The sequence below is a fragment of the Podarcis melisellensis genome (assembly GCF_964234715.1).
Source record: "Podarcis melisellensis genome assembly, chromosome: 2".
In the NCBI taxonomy this organism is placed as follows: Eukaryota; Metazoa; Chordata; class Lepidosauria; order Squamata; family Lacertidae; genus Podarcis; species Podarcis melisellensis.
The window spans coordinates 48,924,937-48,940,991 of record NC_138529.1 but is presented as its reverse complement, the minus strand read 5'-3'; positions in this window follow the sequence as shown (position 1 = coordinate 48,940,991).

Here is a 16,055-nt window from a genome sequence, read left to right as displayed (position 1 = left end):
TCACCTCTGGCCTCTACCTACAGTAGAAACAGGAACCACAAGCAACTCCTGAATACCTTCTTTGTTTTTGGAGCTTTATTTCTCCTATGCTGGAGATCTTTAGCCAACAACAACAAAAAGGTCAGAGGGAGCAACAAATTATTTTGATCACTTTGGCTGCCCTTTATTGAAACTTCTCCTACACTACAATATCCTTATCGTAGCGAGACAACCAGAACTGTACACAGTATTCCAACTGTGGTTGTTGCACAATAGATTTGTTATAATGGCATTATATCAGCAGCTTTGCTTTCAGTTCCTTTCCTAATGTTCTCTAGCATGGAATTTACCTCGTTCACAGCTGCTGCACAATGAATCAGCATATTCATCAGGCTATCTACCACAACCACAAGATCTCATTCCTGGCCAGCTACTGTCCGCTCATATCCCATGTACCTATATGTGAAATTAAGATTATTTTGCCTCTAGACGCATCACTTGACACAGGTGAACCTGTTCCTTGGACCTACCATTTCAAGCTGCAGTCAAGGACTCACATGACTGAATGTTCCTTTATATATACTCTCAAAAAAAACTGTACATGTGAGGGAGAAGAGTAGACTAGAACCCTTTCCCCTAACATCTAGTTTTGCAGGTGTACAGATTTTTTTTAAAAAAATTGTATGGAGGATTGAATCCTGTGCACTGACTGGATGGAATGGTACAGCCCAGAGACAAGTCTACTGCACCAATCTGCAGACACAGCTGGATAGCTGCAAAACACTGCTATGAATGTGGAGTGAAAACAAGCTTTTGAGGAATGGTTCTTCTGATTCTGATTAATTCAGTGTCAAGGGATAATGCCTGCTATCTTTAATCCTAGACTGTTTTAATTAAAATTGAATTTAGGGATTAAGTTGGCACACAAAAGTTCATTAAATAATGTTTCCCGGAGCAGCCTCTTAAAATATATTTGGACAACTATAAAGAGATATTTCAGTAATATTTCACACATACTTTAGGGAGCCAAACTTGCTTTATGAGTATTCAGTGGTACCATGAATTAAAATGCTTTTGGCATTTGTAGTTACAAATTGGGCACCACCAATGTGGATGAGCTGAAGATACAAGAATCTTTCTTAATTAAACCAAATTTCTGCATCCATACTATTGAGACAGAGATTTTAAATTAATGGCTTTTCCAATTCTATAATTGGCAATAACAGTCTTCCTCCCAGAGCATTTAGAAATACTTGGTTGTTTTTATATACAACATGATTTTTAATGCAATTCTCAAATTACATTTATGTAGTGCAGGGATTTTGTTTTCATATCATTTTGTCATATTAATTACAGCACCAAAACCTGTCATAACCGAAGGCTCTGTAGCCTCAAGCGATACTGCAAAATTAGCTGTTTACAGAAAGGGAACTCTGAGTTCTTTTTCAGAGATGAAAAAAATTCAGTTCACGTTGCATCATGTTGAACACACAGTTTCAGTCAATCATCATTTGGACAGGTGACTCTGTGATTCCATATAACAAATACAGTTCTTGTGTGGAGGATCATTCATCCGTCAAAGCTTTTAAAAGAAAGAAGAAAGCTTATTCTGATGGATGCTGCATAGAACAAAACTGAGTAAATCTGCCAGGATATTAATGAATGAAGAGATGTGTTTTCAGGAGTCTACAATTTTTGGCTGGCCTTGTTGGCCAAGCCAAAGGCTACAGTCACCAGCTACCACCCCCACCTACTGGTAATGAGTGCCTTAAAACAATGGTGTCCTACCCTCTCATCCCTACCTTTCCTACTCAGGAGTAGGAAAGGCAAGTGAAGAATACTGCCAGTTTGGCCAAGGCTCTCCAGGCACCTAGGTCACACAGATGCCAAACAACCTTCAGCCCTCCTCCCAACTATGGAGCAGGGGAGAAAACGGGTGGCTGCACAACTGCCTGGGCAATCTCTCCCAGTTAGTTGCTCATCGCACTTGAGTGTGGCAAGTAGAATTGTTGAAACCTATGTGTCTTGCCTTTCTCAGTTCCTCCACAGAGTGTCAACTGTCTTCACTAAAACCCTCATCCTGCTAAATTATGCACCCTTGCCTATATTTCAGGATGCCTTTTCCCATTGAAGTTGTATCCTAAGAGATTTAACTCCCCACTTTCCTTCTCATATTTTGTCTCCTTTTAACTAATTCTAAATCCTTGATTTGTGTGACATACCTGATGGATAGTCCTACCAGCAGAGACTCAATATAGGAGCAGCATGTGGCAGCTATTTTGAAGATTCGACACAGATAAAAGACAATTGCTTCTTCACGCAGTGCTTAGTTAAACTATGAAACTCACTCTCAAGGGGGGCAGAGATGGCCACCAATATGGATGGCTTTAAAAGAGGATTGGAGAAATTCATGGAGAATAAGCCCATCAAAGGCAGTGGCGTAGCGTGGGGGGTGCAGGGGGGGCCGGCCGCACCAGGCGCAACATCTGGGGGTTAGGGTTAGGGGGCGCAAATCCACGGGTTAGGGGGTGCAAATTACATGCCTTGCCCCGGGTGCCGACAACCCACGCTACGCCACTGATCAAAGGCTACTGGCAATCATGGCAATGCTCTGTCTTCACGACTGGAGGGAGTGATGCTTCTGCAGGTGCTAGAAACTGCAGGAGAAGAAGATTCTCTCGTGCTCAGGTCCTGGTTGTGGGTTTCTCACAGGCATCTGGTTGGCCACTGTGAGAACAGGAGGCTGGACTAGATGGGCCATTGGCCTGATCCAACAGGCTCTTCTTATGTTCTTCTTGTACTGTAGATCTGGTGTAATTATCTGGCCAGCATTGGTGAGGTCATTCCTATTTTGATTTAACACACAATGAACTTCATGCTGCAGTTGTGGATATTTCTCAAACCAAGCAGATTCAGGTATAACATTGCATTAAGATCGGCATGTGGTAGCAAGAAAGCTGGAGTCAAGTATCTGGCATGGCATTAGTAGGCAAGCTTGCCTAAGGTATTTTGGCATTGTTTTTAAACTCCCACATCATTTCTCAGAAACACTTCCCAGGGGTATCATCACTCAAGCTCATTATAATAGTTAGGTAAGGTTGGTTTTTTATCACTTGTGTAACTGCGTTGGCTGGCTAAACATGCCAATTGGTTTATACTACTGGTCCTTTTGGGACGCGGGTGGCGCTGTGGGTTAAACCACAGAGCCTAGGACTTGCCGATCAGGAGGTCGGCGGTTCGAATCCCTGCGACGGGGTTGCTCGGTGCCTGCTCCTGCCAACCTAGCAGTTTGAAAGCATGTCAAAGTGCAAGTAGATAAATACCGTATTTTTTGCACCATAGCACTCACTTTTTTCCTCCTAGAAAGTAAGGGGAAATGTCTGTGCGTGTTATGGAGGAAATGCCTACGGGTGGCATGCCTACGGATTTTTCTCCTCTAAAAACTACGTGTGTGTTATGGTCGGGTGCGTGTTATAGAGCGAAAAATACGGTAGGTACCGCTCTAGTGGGAAGGTAAACGGCGTTTCCATGAGCTGCTCTGGTTCACCAGAAGCGGCTTAGTCATGCCGACCACATGACCCGGAAGCTGTACGCCGGCTCCCTCGGCCAATAAAGCGAGATGAGCACCGCAACCCCAGAGTCGGCTACGACTGGACCTAATGGTCAGGGGTCCCTTTACCTTTATAGCCACAAAAACCCATTGGGGATGCCAGATGTCAAACTTAGAGTAAAGGTAATCGAGAGTAAGGGTAACTCAAGTTAAAAGGCTTCTTAAGGTAAGGGTGGCATCAACAAAGCTGTCTCAATATAGTCTGTTTTGTAATTAAGGGGTAAAGCTCATATAGGCTGCTTATAGTAAAAATAGTACCATGTTGATCCATACTACTAACAAACAGGGCTGGCCCCAGGATAAATATAAGCCTAGGAGGGGCCCTGGGGTCAGCTTTGCAAAGCCAACTAGAGGGCTTATGGGGCCCGGCACTGGTGTGATGTTGGGGACCCTGCTGCTGCCCTGTACAAGGAGCCATGCATGTGTGTGTATATCAAGCTGGGGACCTTGAAGCCAATATATGATGTATACCGGCTCCCTCGGCCAGTAAAGCGAGATGAGTGCCGCAACCCCAGAGTCGGTCTCTTCTGGACCTAATGGTCAGGGATCCCTTTACCTTTACCTATTTTAATTGCATCATTTTAAAGTTCGCAAACTGAAGATAGTACTCAGTTTGAGACATCCATGTTTTGTACAAATAAAATTTAATCAGCTCAGAGTCTTTTGGATACCTAATGAAATGGGTAAGATAAAGTGTCTGTCATGGTGGCTGCAGGGAAGAAGAGCACCTTAATGGACAGCAAGTTACTAGCCTCCTGCCTGGGCAGCAAAGAAGGGCCTTCAACCACTTGTGACTCAAGAAAACACATGAAGATTAAGAACAAATGCACATGGTTCTGTTAAAATAGGCATCTGGCCGGCCACTGTGAGAACAGGATGCTGGACAATATGGGCCTTCGGCCTGATCCAGCAGGCTCTTCTTACATTATTGAACTATTTCTTGTTCAGCTCTTCTTACCTGCTCATTACTGAAACAAAGCATTACAAAGTACCTTAAGTGGCTCACAAATACTCCTAAGACATGACCTTTACTTGGTTTCAGATTCTGTTAGCAGATATTCAGATATTCTCTTTCCTCTTCAGTTAACAGTTAGCAATATATATGTTAACTGGAGATAATAAACCAACAGTATGCTTCCGTGTTCCTCTTTCTTCAAGGGCTAGGCAGTTTGGAGATAGACTTCATGTGGTTAAGGGCTACAGTCCTAGTTGGAAGTAAGTCCCATGAAGTTCAGTGGGATGTTTCAGCAGGTATACTTTGGATTGGGCTCTTTGGGGAGGAGAGTAAATGGGGAAATTGTGGTGCCTATGTAATAGTCTTTTTTACAAGCATACAGGCTGAGAAGGCACCAAAGGACTGCAGCAGCAAGCATACAGGTTGGCTAGCTGTTCAAGTCCCACAGCATTCTTAGCAAGCAAGCAAGCACACACACACACACACACACACACCAGGGCACAAAGACCTTGCATAACAAGACAGTGGGGATCATCACAGCAGGCTTCCCCAAACTTAGCCCTCCAGATGTTTTGAGACTACAATTCCCATCATCCCTGACCACTGGTCCTGCTAGTTGGGATTGTGGGAGTTGTAGGCCAAAAACATCTGGAGGGCCGAGTTTGAGGAAGCCTGCACCACAGTATGCTAAGCCAGGTACTGCATAGTTATGTATTTGGGCTGCAGCTGTAACTTGTACTTATATTTGAGCACATATGCAAATTGGGGAGGGGGAATCTTTTGTTGTTAGCAGCAGACAGGAGTGCGGCAGGGATATGTGAACAACCGAAATAACAGAAAGACAGGTCACCAAATGACACACACACACACCCAAAAGCAAAGCATTTTAAATGCCAAGCTGTGCTATGTAATCTCAGTGAAAATTTAATAATTTCTTATTTGAAAAGTTAGGAAAATATCCTTAAATCTGCACTAGGCGTAAGTTTTAATCTTTTTTGTCAGTATACATTTAATCTTTTAAATTAAGAGGATTAGTTCATTTCAACTAATTCGGAAGTCTGAATTCATCAGTAGTATTGTTGTCATTTCCCCCTCTCCTGTGCCTGCCCCCAGATTAGTGTCAGTGACTCAGTTGTGTCATCTGCTTCTGCTGAGTGGGAGGCAACCATTAAGCGCATGAATTCAGAGAAGGCTACTGAATCTGTTAGCTGGATAGTGGTGAAGATATTTATAGTATTAGCCTAAAATGAATGTAATTAAGACAAACACATTTTTTTAAATTGATCTAAGTAAGTGATGCACAGTAGTGCTTTATTCTTTCAAGCTGAATGCAACTATTAATGCAGTTAAGGGACAAATGCTACACATGAACCATTTTATGGTGGAAGGAAGCCACCTGAATGGAAGCCACAGGGTGCTATCTGAATACTCATTTGCCAAAGCCAGAATTGTGCTTGCGCAACTACATATTCCAGAAGCTCCAGGCCTTGCTCGGAGAAGTTTAGCATTGTTAAGGTTTGTCCTCATCTTTCAGGGTTGCGGGCCGTTTGCTTTCTTCCCATCATGATTATAAAATTACCACTTGTGTCTTCAACTCTAAAAATTCCAGTGATCTTGCCCTCAGGGGAAATGCTATAAGGTTAGCTGCTCAAACAAGTGTTTAATTGCCATTGGCATCAGACAGAGGTCAGTCACTCTCAGGCTGGATGAGCAACCCTCAAACTCGGCCCTCCAGATGTTTTTGGCCTACAACTCCCATGATCCCTAGCTAGCAGGACCAGTGGTCAGGGATGATGGGAACTGTAGTCTCAAAACATCTGGAGGGCAGAGTTTGAGGAAGCCTGACCTAGAGGCCTGACAAACAGTGGTCCTTGCCTTCTTATCTTACTTTTCCCTATTCCAACCTTCCTCTTTCCTCAGTAAATATTTCAGTTCCGTTTTAAAATGGAAGTGTGAGTCCTGGATGATAAAGCAATGTGAGATGAGCTTCATTTGAGTTATGAAAGATCTGTGGCCAACAGCAGATAGTTCAAACACTGACGGCCATTTATTTTCTTCCTATGACCCTGTTCTGTGTAGAGAGATGCATGGAGAAATTCCAGTGTCAGCCAGGCTGGTTTGCTCCAGTGAAGTGCTTGAGCCAATGCTTCCAAGCGGGAGTGGATGATGAAGTGCATAGTTCATGGCTGAACCTTCCCACACCCTGCATTTTATTTGCATTTTTATGACTGCTTGCAAATTTCACAGTTGCTAAAGTGGCACTGGAAGGTAAAGAAAGTTGCCTGATTATCTCGGTGGGGTGTGATCAAACGGAACATGTCTTCCAGCCTAATCAAACAATTATTAAAACTTGTCCCGTGAGCTGCTGAGAAGATAGTAAGAGTCACCCAGGCAACTGGCACTATATACTACTGCTGTGCTGCCAGGAAGCAGGGTGAATAAAAATAAATGATTCTTTTTTTAAAAAAAAATTTAATGGATTTTTTTATTTAAATTAGATTTTTTTTTATTTAAATCAAATGTTTTTATTTAAATCAGATTTTTAATATAAAATGCTTTTGGGAGAAAAATCTTTCTAAAGATAGTTTTCTGTTTACGTTACATTATAGTTCAAAGGCTATTCATCAGGAAATAAGGATTAGTTACAGTTTTTCATGCGTGCTAAAACTCATTCTAAGGTTGTTGTTTTTTTTAATTTAAAAAAATCATTTAACCACATTGGTTAACAAACATGGATACATATGCTATAATGTTATTGTTTTAGTTACCATAAATAAATTGTTAAAATTGTTATTAAGGAAATGATTATTTTTCTCCTTCCAATAAAGTACAGCAGAAAAGTTGTCCAAATACAAACAATAATTTCATAATTATCTGTCTATGTATTTCTGATAGTATAACGGAATCAGTAATTTTTGATGTAACTGTAAAAACTACTCTGAAAGTTTATTATTCCAAAAATGAAACCTTCCTCTGGTTGTAAATATTAAGAGGATGCCAGCAAGGTTAAACCTTTCTGTAAAAATGATGTAAATCAAGTCTTACTGATTAGTGATTCGATTTGATTTAAATCAAATCCACTCTGCCAGGAAGACAGGGATAATTTGCCTGTTTGCCCAGAAATGTGGGAACACTTCCCAGTATTCTGATGCTGTGCTGTAAGAGAAGAGGAACTAAGGCATGGGAGTGCCACATGCTACCCAGGCAACTCACGTGCTCCACTGTGTTTTGACACAATTTCAGTGGCATTCCCTCAAGAGATAGATGGCTGCTGTACACCATATTCATTTACAGCCCCAGTGTGTAGCTGGTTCACTCCAAGGTTATTCTGCACGTGATTTGCATATAGGTGAGGAAAATAATCAGCTCACGTGAGTGAACCAGTCCTTATTCGCCATCCTGAAACAACCAAGTCTGCAGTTGCCACTTTGCATCTCCTGTCTTTCCTCTCAATAATCCCTGCAGTCATGATCCACACTTTGGGGTGCATCCTCACCTTTGGCTGTTTATAGCTGTAATTTAAGACGGACTCCTCCCATGTTTGAGAAACACTGCACTAAGCACTTAAGGCTACAGCACTGAGACTGCACTGTGCTGCCTAGTCAAGTAGGTCTTAACGTTTGTTCAAAGCTTGACCATATAAATCTGCAAAGCATTTCAATCGGCCCCATACAACTCATGATACAACAAGCCAGACAAGCAACAATGAAATATTATGGGCTGCAGGATGGCTGACTCCGCCCCGACCTCACCCCACTTCCCCCTCCTTCCCGTCCCAGGCAGGCAGAAACAGCTTCACCAAACCTTTAGTGAGCCTCTGGCAATGCTCAAATATGCTCCACAAATTGTGCAAGCCTGCTGCAAATGATCCCAAATTATAAGCACGTGTATGTGTACATAGTGATAACAGAGTCGGCCTATATGGGCTCAAGTCCCATTTCCACCCCCTGGTTCTGCCAACCTCAGAAGCCCATATATGAAACAGGTACAACAGTCACCTGGCTAAAAGAAGTAAATTGAATTTGGATATACAACTCTGAAATTATTTGATGATGCATGCTGCGCTCTGAAGTCTTAATACTGTATAAGTCACATGCAACGTCTGTCAAGTCGCATGGCGTGTCAGGCCACTTACTCCCGAGTAAGCCCGCTTAAGGCTGAGCTAAAAGCACATGGCTCTCTTAATAAGGCCTCGCCGGGGCCAGGGGGAGGGGGGGCTGAAGGCACCCAAAGAGATTCGCTTTTACTTTTCATCCAAAGTTGACAGCACTTCCGCGCCTCCCGTCCCCACCGCCGCCTCAAAAGACCACCGAGGCCGCCGCGTCTTCTTGCTTCCCGCCCGGATAGGGAGAGAGCCTCCCTGCTCAGGTTTCTCAGCAGGCGGGCCGAGACGGGCGTCACAAGAGGCCTGACCGGAGCCTTGGGCCGCTCTCTTGCAAGGTCGCTGAGCTGGCGGCCGAGGGGGGCGGCGGCCTCGCAGGGCGCGGGCGGGACCTCCCTCCCTCTCTCCTCCTCCTCCTTCCCCGGGCCGCTTGCTGGCAGGAACTCCGAGCAAGTCCCGCCGCCGCTTCTTGGAAGCGAGGAGGCCGCCGCGAGAGTCGCGCGCCGCCGCTGCCGCGAGCTGAGCTAAGGCTCCCGCGTGGAGAGGAGCGCAGAGAGAGGAAAGGCGGCTGGAGGGGGCGGAAGAAGAGCGCTCTTGAAGCGTGTGCGTTTCTCCTCGGAGGGTATCTCGGTTGGGAAGGGGCGGTCAGGAGTGGGGCAGCAGGAGGCAACTCGGGGGTCGTGTCTTCTTGCTTGAAAGGATCTTCTTGTGCATCCACAGCCCACCCTCTCCGCGGGCTGAGTTTGGTGAGGGTCTTCTGAGCACTTTTGGGAGGCTTTGGAGTAAGATAGCCTGTTGCCTCGTCTTCTTTGCTTCGCTTCATATTCGTCTAAATGCTCCAGTCGTAACAAAGCATCTTTCTGTTCAGCTGCTACTGTTTAAACCGAATTTATGCAGTTAAACACTTAGCACCCTTGGCCTTCATTATTGTCGTTGTGTTTTTGGCGGTTCTCCTCCCTCAGTAGAGAGAGTTTGAGTGGCTAACGTTTAATAGTATTTATTTATTTTATTTAAGAAAATTTATATACTGCTTATTGTATATTTAAAAGGCTTAAAGGGAACCTGATTGTGAAGGAAAGGGTTTTGAAATATCTGTTTGGGTCTATCATCCATTCAGAACTGGAATAACACACCCACTTCACTGGAATGTTTGCCCTGTATAATCTCTCACACCCTCCAAAAGTAAGCTCTGGTAAATCAATAGTGCTTCTTTCCCCACCCTCTCTAATATACTGTATAATGTTCAAAGTGGGATTCAGAGTCACACATCTCACCTGTAGCGGGGCAAGAATGATCACAGATTTCCCAATTTGGATGTCAAGGTAGGAAGTGGGGCAAAAAGCATCAGTCACAGAAGTTGCTGCTTTTCCCATTTCCTTGTAAATGTTTGAAACAAGTCATGAAACTGCACAATTCAGTAATGGGAGAGAAAGATAAAGGTTTCAAGTAGATTCTCAAGGCAGACAAGAAGGAACATTTCAGAAATTGGATTGAGATTGATGTGACCTTTGTGCAGGGGGAAAGAACGGCTGTGGAAGGTACAGTACTGATATTTTTCAAGATCTGTTTGAATATAAAATAGTTGAGCATCTTTTAAACAGGAGTGACAAGTTTGAAATCTAATCCTATAATACATGGGACTCTGGAAGAAAGTTTGGATAACATCACCCCAGGGGATGCATACTTTTTTAAAATAAAAAAGTGTGGTTTTAGTTATCATATGACGTGTAGTGGAAGCCAAGGGCCTGGTCTGGCGGAAAAAGAATGGACCTGTTGTAACTTACTGCTACCTTCTGGAATGTGTGATTTACCTGTGAACATTTGCTTCTGATCACAGTGTTGGTGTTCTTTCTCTTCTTGTGGAGAGAGTGGTTCACAGAGTCTTTGGAAGAAGATGTTAAGCTTCAGTTATAAACATGGGTATTTGGATATGTGTGATCCCCCATTATTATATCCAGGTGTTTTTACATCCAACCTTTTAGGGTTGATTCATAAAGTCAGTTTTCTCCATACAAAAGCAGTCACTGTCCAGCCTTGGAATGCAGCTTGTGTGAATAAATATTTGTACATGGATCGGACTGCAGCAATTTCCATGAGCATCGTGGTTGCAACAAATACTGTGGTCACAGAAAAAGAACTGCAGCTCACTGCATTCTGTGTATAGCCCTATTCATGTTAACTTTTTCCATGCATAATTTCAGGCACATGATGCCCAAGGCAGACTATGAATGCTTGTATTAAGAGAAATTGACTTAGTAAGCCAAGCCTTTGTTATCAAATCTGAAATACAGATTTTGGAAGCTTTGTTATTTATTTCTGAAGGTCCTAAGAACTGAGCAAGGTCTCTGTATAGGTAGGTAAGAATAAAAGGTAGATCCTGCCTGCAGGGTTGCAGTCTAAAAGAGGAAGGGAAGAACAATAACATTTTCCCTGGAAAAGCCAAGGTACATGTGGGTCTTTTAGTGAGGAAGTGTAGGAATAATAAAATAAAAGAGATCAAACTAATGTCAGAAAAAGAGGATTTCCAGTGTTAGCAGAAGATCAAAAGTAAAGGGATGCAGCCAAGCACAGAGGTTTAGTTAATAGGAGGTATGGAACCCTAGTGTTAAATCTATAGGAGTCTTTGTCTTATTTCTATGGGCTTGTGTTGCTGTTTGATTTACACCTGGATATGGTCATAATCGTAAACATTAATCTGGCAGTCAGGTACAAATGTAGATTCATTCACTCATGAACTTGTTGAATGGTCATAGGCAAGCCATGAACTCTGGGGTCCAAACTTCATGTTATGAGGACACTAAAGGCTATTGCATTTCTCCATGGTAGTTACGGTAAAAGAATAAATGTGTGACATGACATTGTGTTAGCTTTTATCCACCCCATGTAACTAGCAGAAGCATCCCCTTGCAGAAAGCAGGGCTTGAACTATACTGACCGGCTCATTGGCATTGACTTCAAGCGTCACATTAATCTTTCTTTGCAGTGTGGCTTGAATTCAAGCAATAGAAAAATGGGATTTCTGACATCATTGCCCTGTCCACCTGTCATAGTAGTCCAATTTGGGGCAGCAGAGCCAGGGTCCAGTTCAGTAGCTGGAAGAGATTCCCCACCCTGATACAGAGCTATCCCTCAAAATGAGCTGGAAATGGTTCAGAAAAGGTAACCAAAATGATTAAGGGACTGGAGCAATTCCCCTATAAAGAAAGGTTACAACATTTAGGGCTTTTCATATGGAAACAAGGCCAGTTGTTGGGGGATATGATACAGGTGTTTAAAATTACATATAGCATTGAGAAATTAGTTAGAGATAAGTTTTTATCCCTGTCTCGTAATGTTAGAATAAAGCTGAACATCGAAAGATTCAGGGCAGGCAAAAGAAAGTGCTTATTCACTATGTGCATAGTTTAAACTATGGGAATAACTCCCAAGAGATGTAGTGATGATGGCCATCAACTTGGATGACTTTTAAAGATTGGACAAAGTCATGGAAGATAAGGCTGTCAGTGAGGTCTGTGAGTAAAGATGCCTGTGTACTGCCTCCGGTATTGGATTCAATATGCTTCTGAATACCAATTCTTGGGGAATCATAAATGGGGAGCGGGCTGTTGCTTTCATGTCCTGCTTGCAGGTTTCCCGTGGGCATCTAGTTGGCCACTGTGAGAACAGGATGCTGAACTAAATGGGTATTTGATCTGATACAACAGGGTTGCTCTCATGCTTTTTGATAGCTCCCCTGTACTGTCTATTCATCTCGTGCAGCAGCATTTTTTCATCAGCCAAAAGTAGGTAACCCCTAGAATTACGTCAACTTGCACAAATATCCTTGGAGCAGTGCTCATGTGTGAAGCAGGAAGTTGCACATTTCCACTATGCTTGTGATTCAGTTGTGGGCTGTCCCACATCTCTTTGTCAGGTAATACGCAACACTTAGGCTGTCTCTGCAATATAACTGTCACAGATGAGAGAAGCCTTAGCTAAGCTGTTTGTGAAGGTCATATGCTTTCCTTCAATTAGGCCTTGATATGAGCATGAAAATCGTTGCAGGTAGCTCCTAATGTGAACTTGGCCCTCTGCTTTGAATAGTTACCAGGTTAGTGGATCTGTTAGACCTCTTAGTGTTATTTTGACCCAGACTCAAGGAGCTGGAGGAGGAGGAAGAGGAGAGGACAGAGGGTGAAGAAAGAGCTGTGAGTGAAGGGGGCCCTTTCCCCATTCTTTGGACTCTCTGGGAAGCACAACAAACCTGCTGCACCTGAAACTGGCCGGGTATGGAGAATGCAGTTAAATGAGACACAGCTGTAGGCAGCCTGAGGAATTACCATCCACCTTGGGCTTGCCCATAAAAACAAGTGTAGAGAAAGAGTGAGAGACTAGGGTTCCTGTTCCTGTTTCCAGGAACTCTTCTCATTGTGAGACTTTTGTGGGTGAGCTGAGAGTTTTTGGACCCTGGGTGAGAACCCGGAGACTAAGAAGGAAGATATGCTAGAAGGAAAATGAATTGCTATTTATTTATATACATTTGTAACCTTCTATCAATTAGCGTTTTTATATGTAATTGTGTTCTTTTTGTAATATTTTTGTTTAAGTTGTCTTTTGCTGCTTCAGTTTTCAGTACACTGCTTAGAGATACTTTTAAATATATCAGGCGGTGTAGATATTAAATAATCAGATTATGCTTCAGATGAGTAATCTTGAACTGACTGTGTACATTCAGTCCTCTTATAAGTGCAGGTGAACTGTGACAATAGTACACATTGAAATAGGAGGTTTGTGATTGTGCTCCAATAGAGAAAGACATTGTATAAACATAAAGAAACAGTAATAGCCTTTAAAAAGAAATGGAACATAGATATGCAGCATATTTAGCTACTAACTAAAGAGCAAATTGTATTAGAATGGATTTCTGGTGGCATTGGGCAAATGGAAATCTCACAAAACTGGGAAAAGAGGTGATGGTGAGGGTAGATCCTCGCATTGTAAGAGAGAGAAAGGAAAATTTATACATTTGTGGTGGGTGGGAATGTGAAAAAAACTGGAACTTTTTGGTCTAGGGTCACTAATGCCCTTAAACAAATCTACAGAAATGAAATAACATTACATCTTTTTTTTTCTTGTTGCCTTATGCTTTTTAAAAAAGTATTCTGTATTCCAGATACCTAAATTGATGAAAATGAAAAATAAACAATAGCCATTTTAAGAATGAGTAGTACTTTTTTTAAAAAAGGCTATCTTGCATTTAGGCAAAATGATGCCCTTTCTTGGGAAAAAGCACTTCCAGGTGAGGTTCTTGACTCATCACATGGACATCTTAGTCCTGGTGTTTTCCTGCTAACATTTCTCAAGCTACTCAGGGCAAATTTTAAGGGTGAAAATTTTAGCTAAACTTAACATATCTTTAGGAATTAAAAGTTACTGACAAAAGCTGTAAGACAGTTTGTATACTGTAGAGAAAGTATAAAACCATATCTGCCAGTGTGTTTATAACTGGCCATACTGTTATAAACTATTAAATGCTTGTCGAAAAAAAGATACTTTCTCCTTTACAAAAGGAAAGTATACTAGTACATACTGAAGTGTAATGTGAGCAAGCCAACTTCATTGCCAGGCAGCTCTCTCACAAGCCATCCCCCCCCCCTTAGGACAGAAGTCTGTTACTGCAGTCTAGACACACTTCAACATTTGTTGGATGAATATGCAGCTGTTTTGCTGTGTGTGCATTCAAGGACACTAAGCTAGAATAAAGGCTCTTTAATACAGGCACTCTGGTTGGAATTAATCATAGCTTCCAGGCTGTCTGAGAAGCTACACTGACTATTACTTCATATTTGAAGAGAACTTCAAATGTGAATGCCCATGTTAGTAAGCCTCCTAAATGTAACATGTATGATTTTCTGCTAAACATACTGTGGAGATGTGGAGTCAGATCCAGAGGTTTGAATCCAGAGGACTCAAATCCTCCAGCACACTCTGCTAGAGATCACTTTTGGAAGCACCACTGTGCATTCAGAGTGTACAACATTACCTCTGGATTGGGACAGCTGAAGTGTTTAGAGTGCTGAACTATAACCAAGGGAGACCTGGGTTCAAATCCCCACTCTTCTGTGAAGTTCATTGGGCCAGTAACCAAATGCTCAGCCTAACCTACCTCACAGGGTTGTTGTAAGAGGAAAAATGGGAGGAGGGAGAACTTGTACACCATCTTGAATGCCTTTCAGTAAAGGTGGAATATAAATGTAATTGATAACGGTGATACAGTGGACTACATGCTCCTGATTCTTAAGGAAACTAGACGCAGCCTTTGACACAATGCAAGGATCTTGCTGATCAGAAGGTTGGCAGTTTGAATCCCCACGACGGGGTGAGCTCCCGTTGCTCATGCCCAGATCCTGCCAACTTAGCAGTTCAAAAGCACGTCAAAGTGCAAGTAGATAAATAGGTACTGCTCTGGCGGGAAGGTAAACGGTGTTTCCGTGCGCTGCTCTGGTTTGCCAGAAGCGGCTTAGTCATGCTGGCCACATGACCCAGAAGCTGTACGCAGGCTCCCTCGGCCAATAAAGCGAGATGAGCGCCGCAACCCCAGAGTCGGTCATGACTGGACCTAATGGTCAGGGGTCCCTTTACCTTTACCTTTAAGGATCAGCTGCAGGGAAAGGAAAGTGGGAAGACACTCATTTACCTGTATCTGATTTGGCCAGCACTATACATTTTTAGTTTACTTTGACTCTCTTCCATCCTGGACATGAGGGCTTTTTAAAGCCTTTGAGTGACTCACATATCACAATATAAGAGCACTATAAGGCATGACTTAGTGCAAATATTGCAAAGAACGTCTGCAAATAGTTCCAAAGTTCAGTCTTCCTTTTACTCTCACTCTGCTACTATTCCTTTAATATTCTTTCTTAAAATGGTGTTGTTTTCTTGAGGTCTCTTGTCATGTCATTTCGTCTTGCTGAGTAGGGCAGTGAGCAGAAGTGGTTATGAAGGATGCTTGAGAAGCTGGCCACTAACTTCATCTTCTTGACCCAGTGAGAACTGAGTCAAGGCTCATACCTTTCAGCCCCCTGATATTTGACTCAGTGACTTGTTCTTACTTACTCCCCCTCCACAGCCCCTGAAATATAGAGCTTTATACTGAAGCTACCCTATTCCCTTTGGTGTGTGAAATGGCTCAAATGTCCTTTGAGCTGAGCTGTAGCCTATACTATAGCTTTGCTTTTCAAACAAAGAGGTGTATGGGTAAAGAAAGAGAAGGACAGGGAGCAAGCTGGGTAGGAAAAAATGACCATGGAGACAGGACAGGTATGTTCGACACTGAAGCCTTGATTTTGGAATTGTGAATCCTTTTACAAAGCTGGATTTAAGGTGTCAGTCATAACCTTTAAAGCCAATACAAACCTTGTTTTAATGTA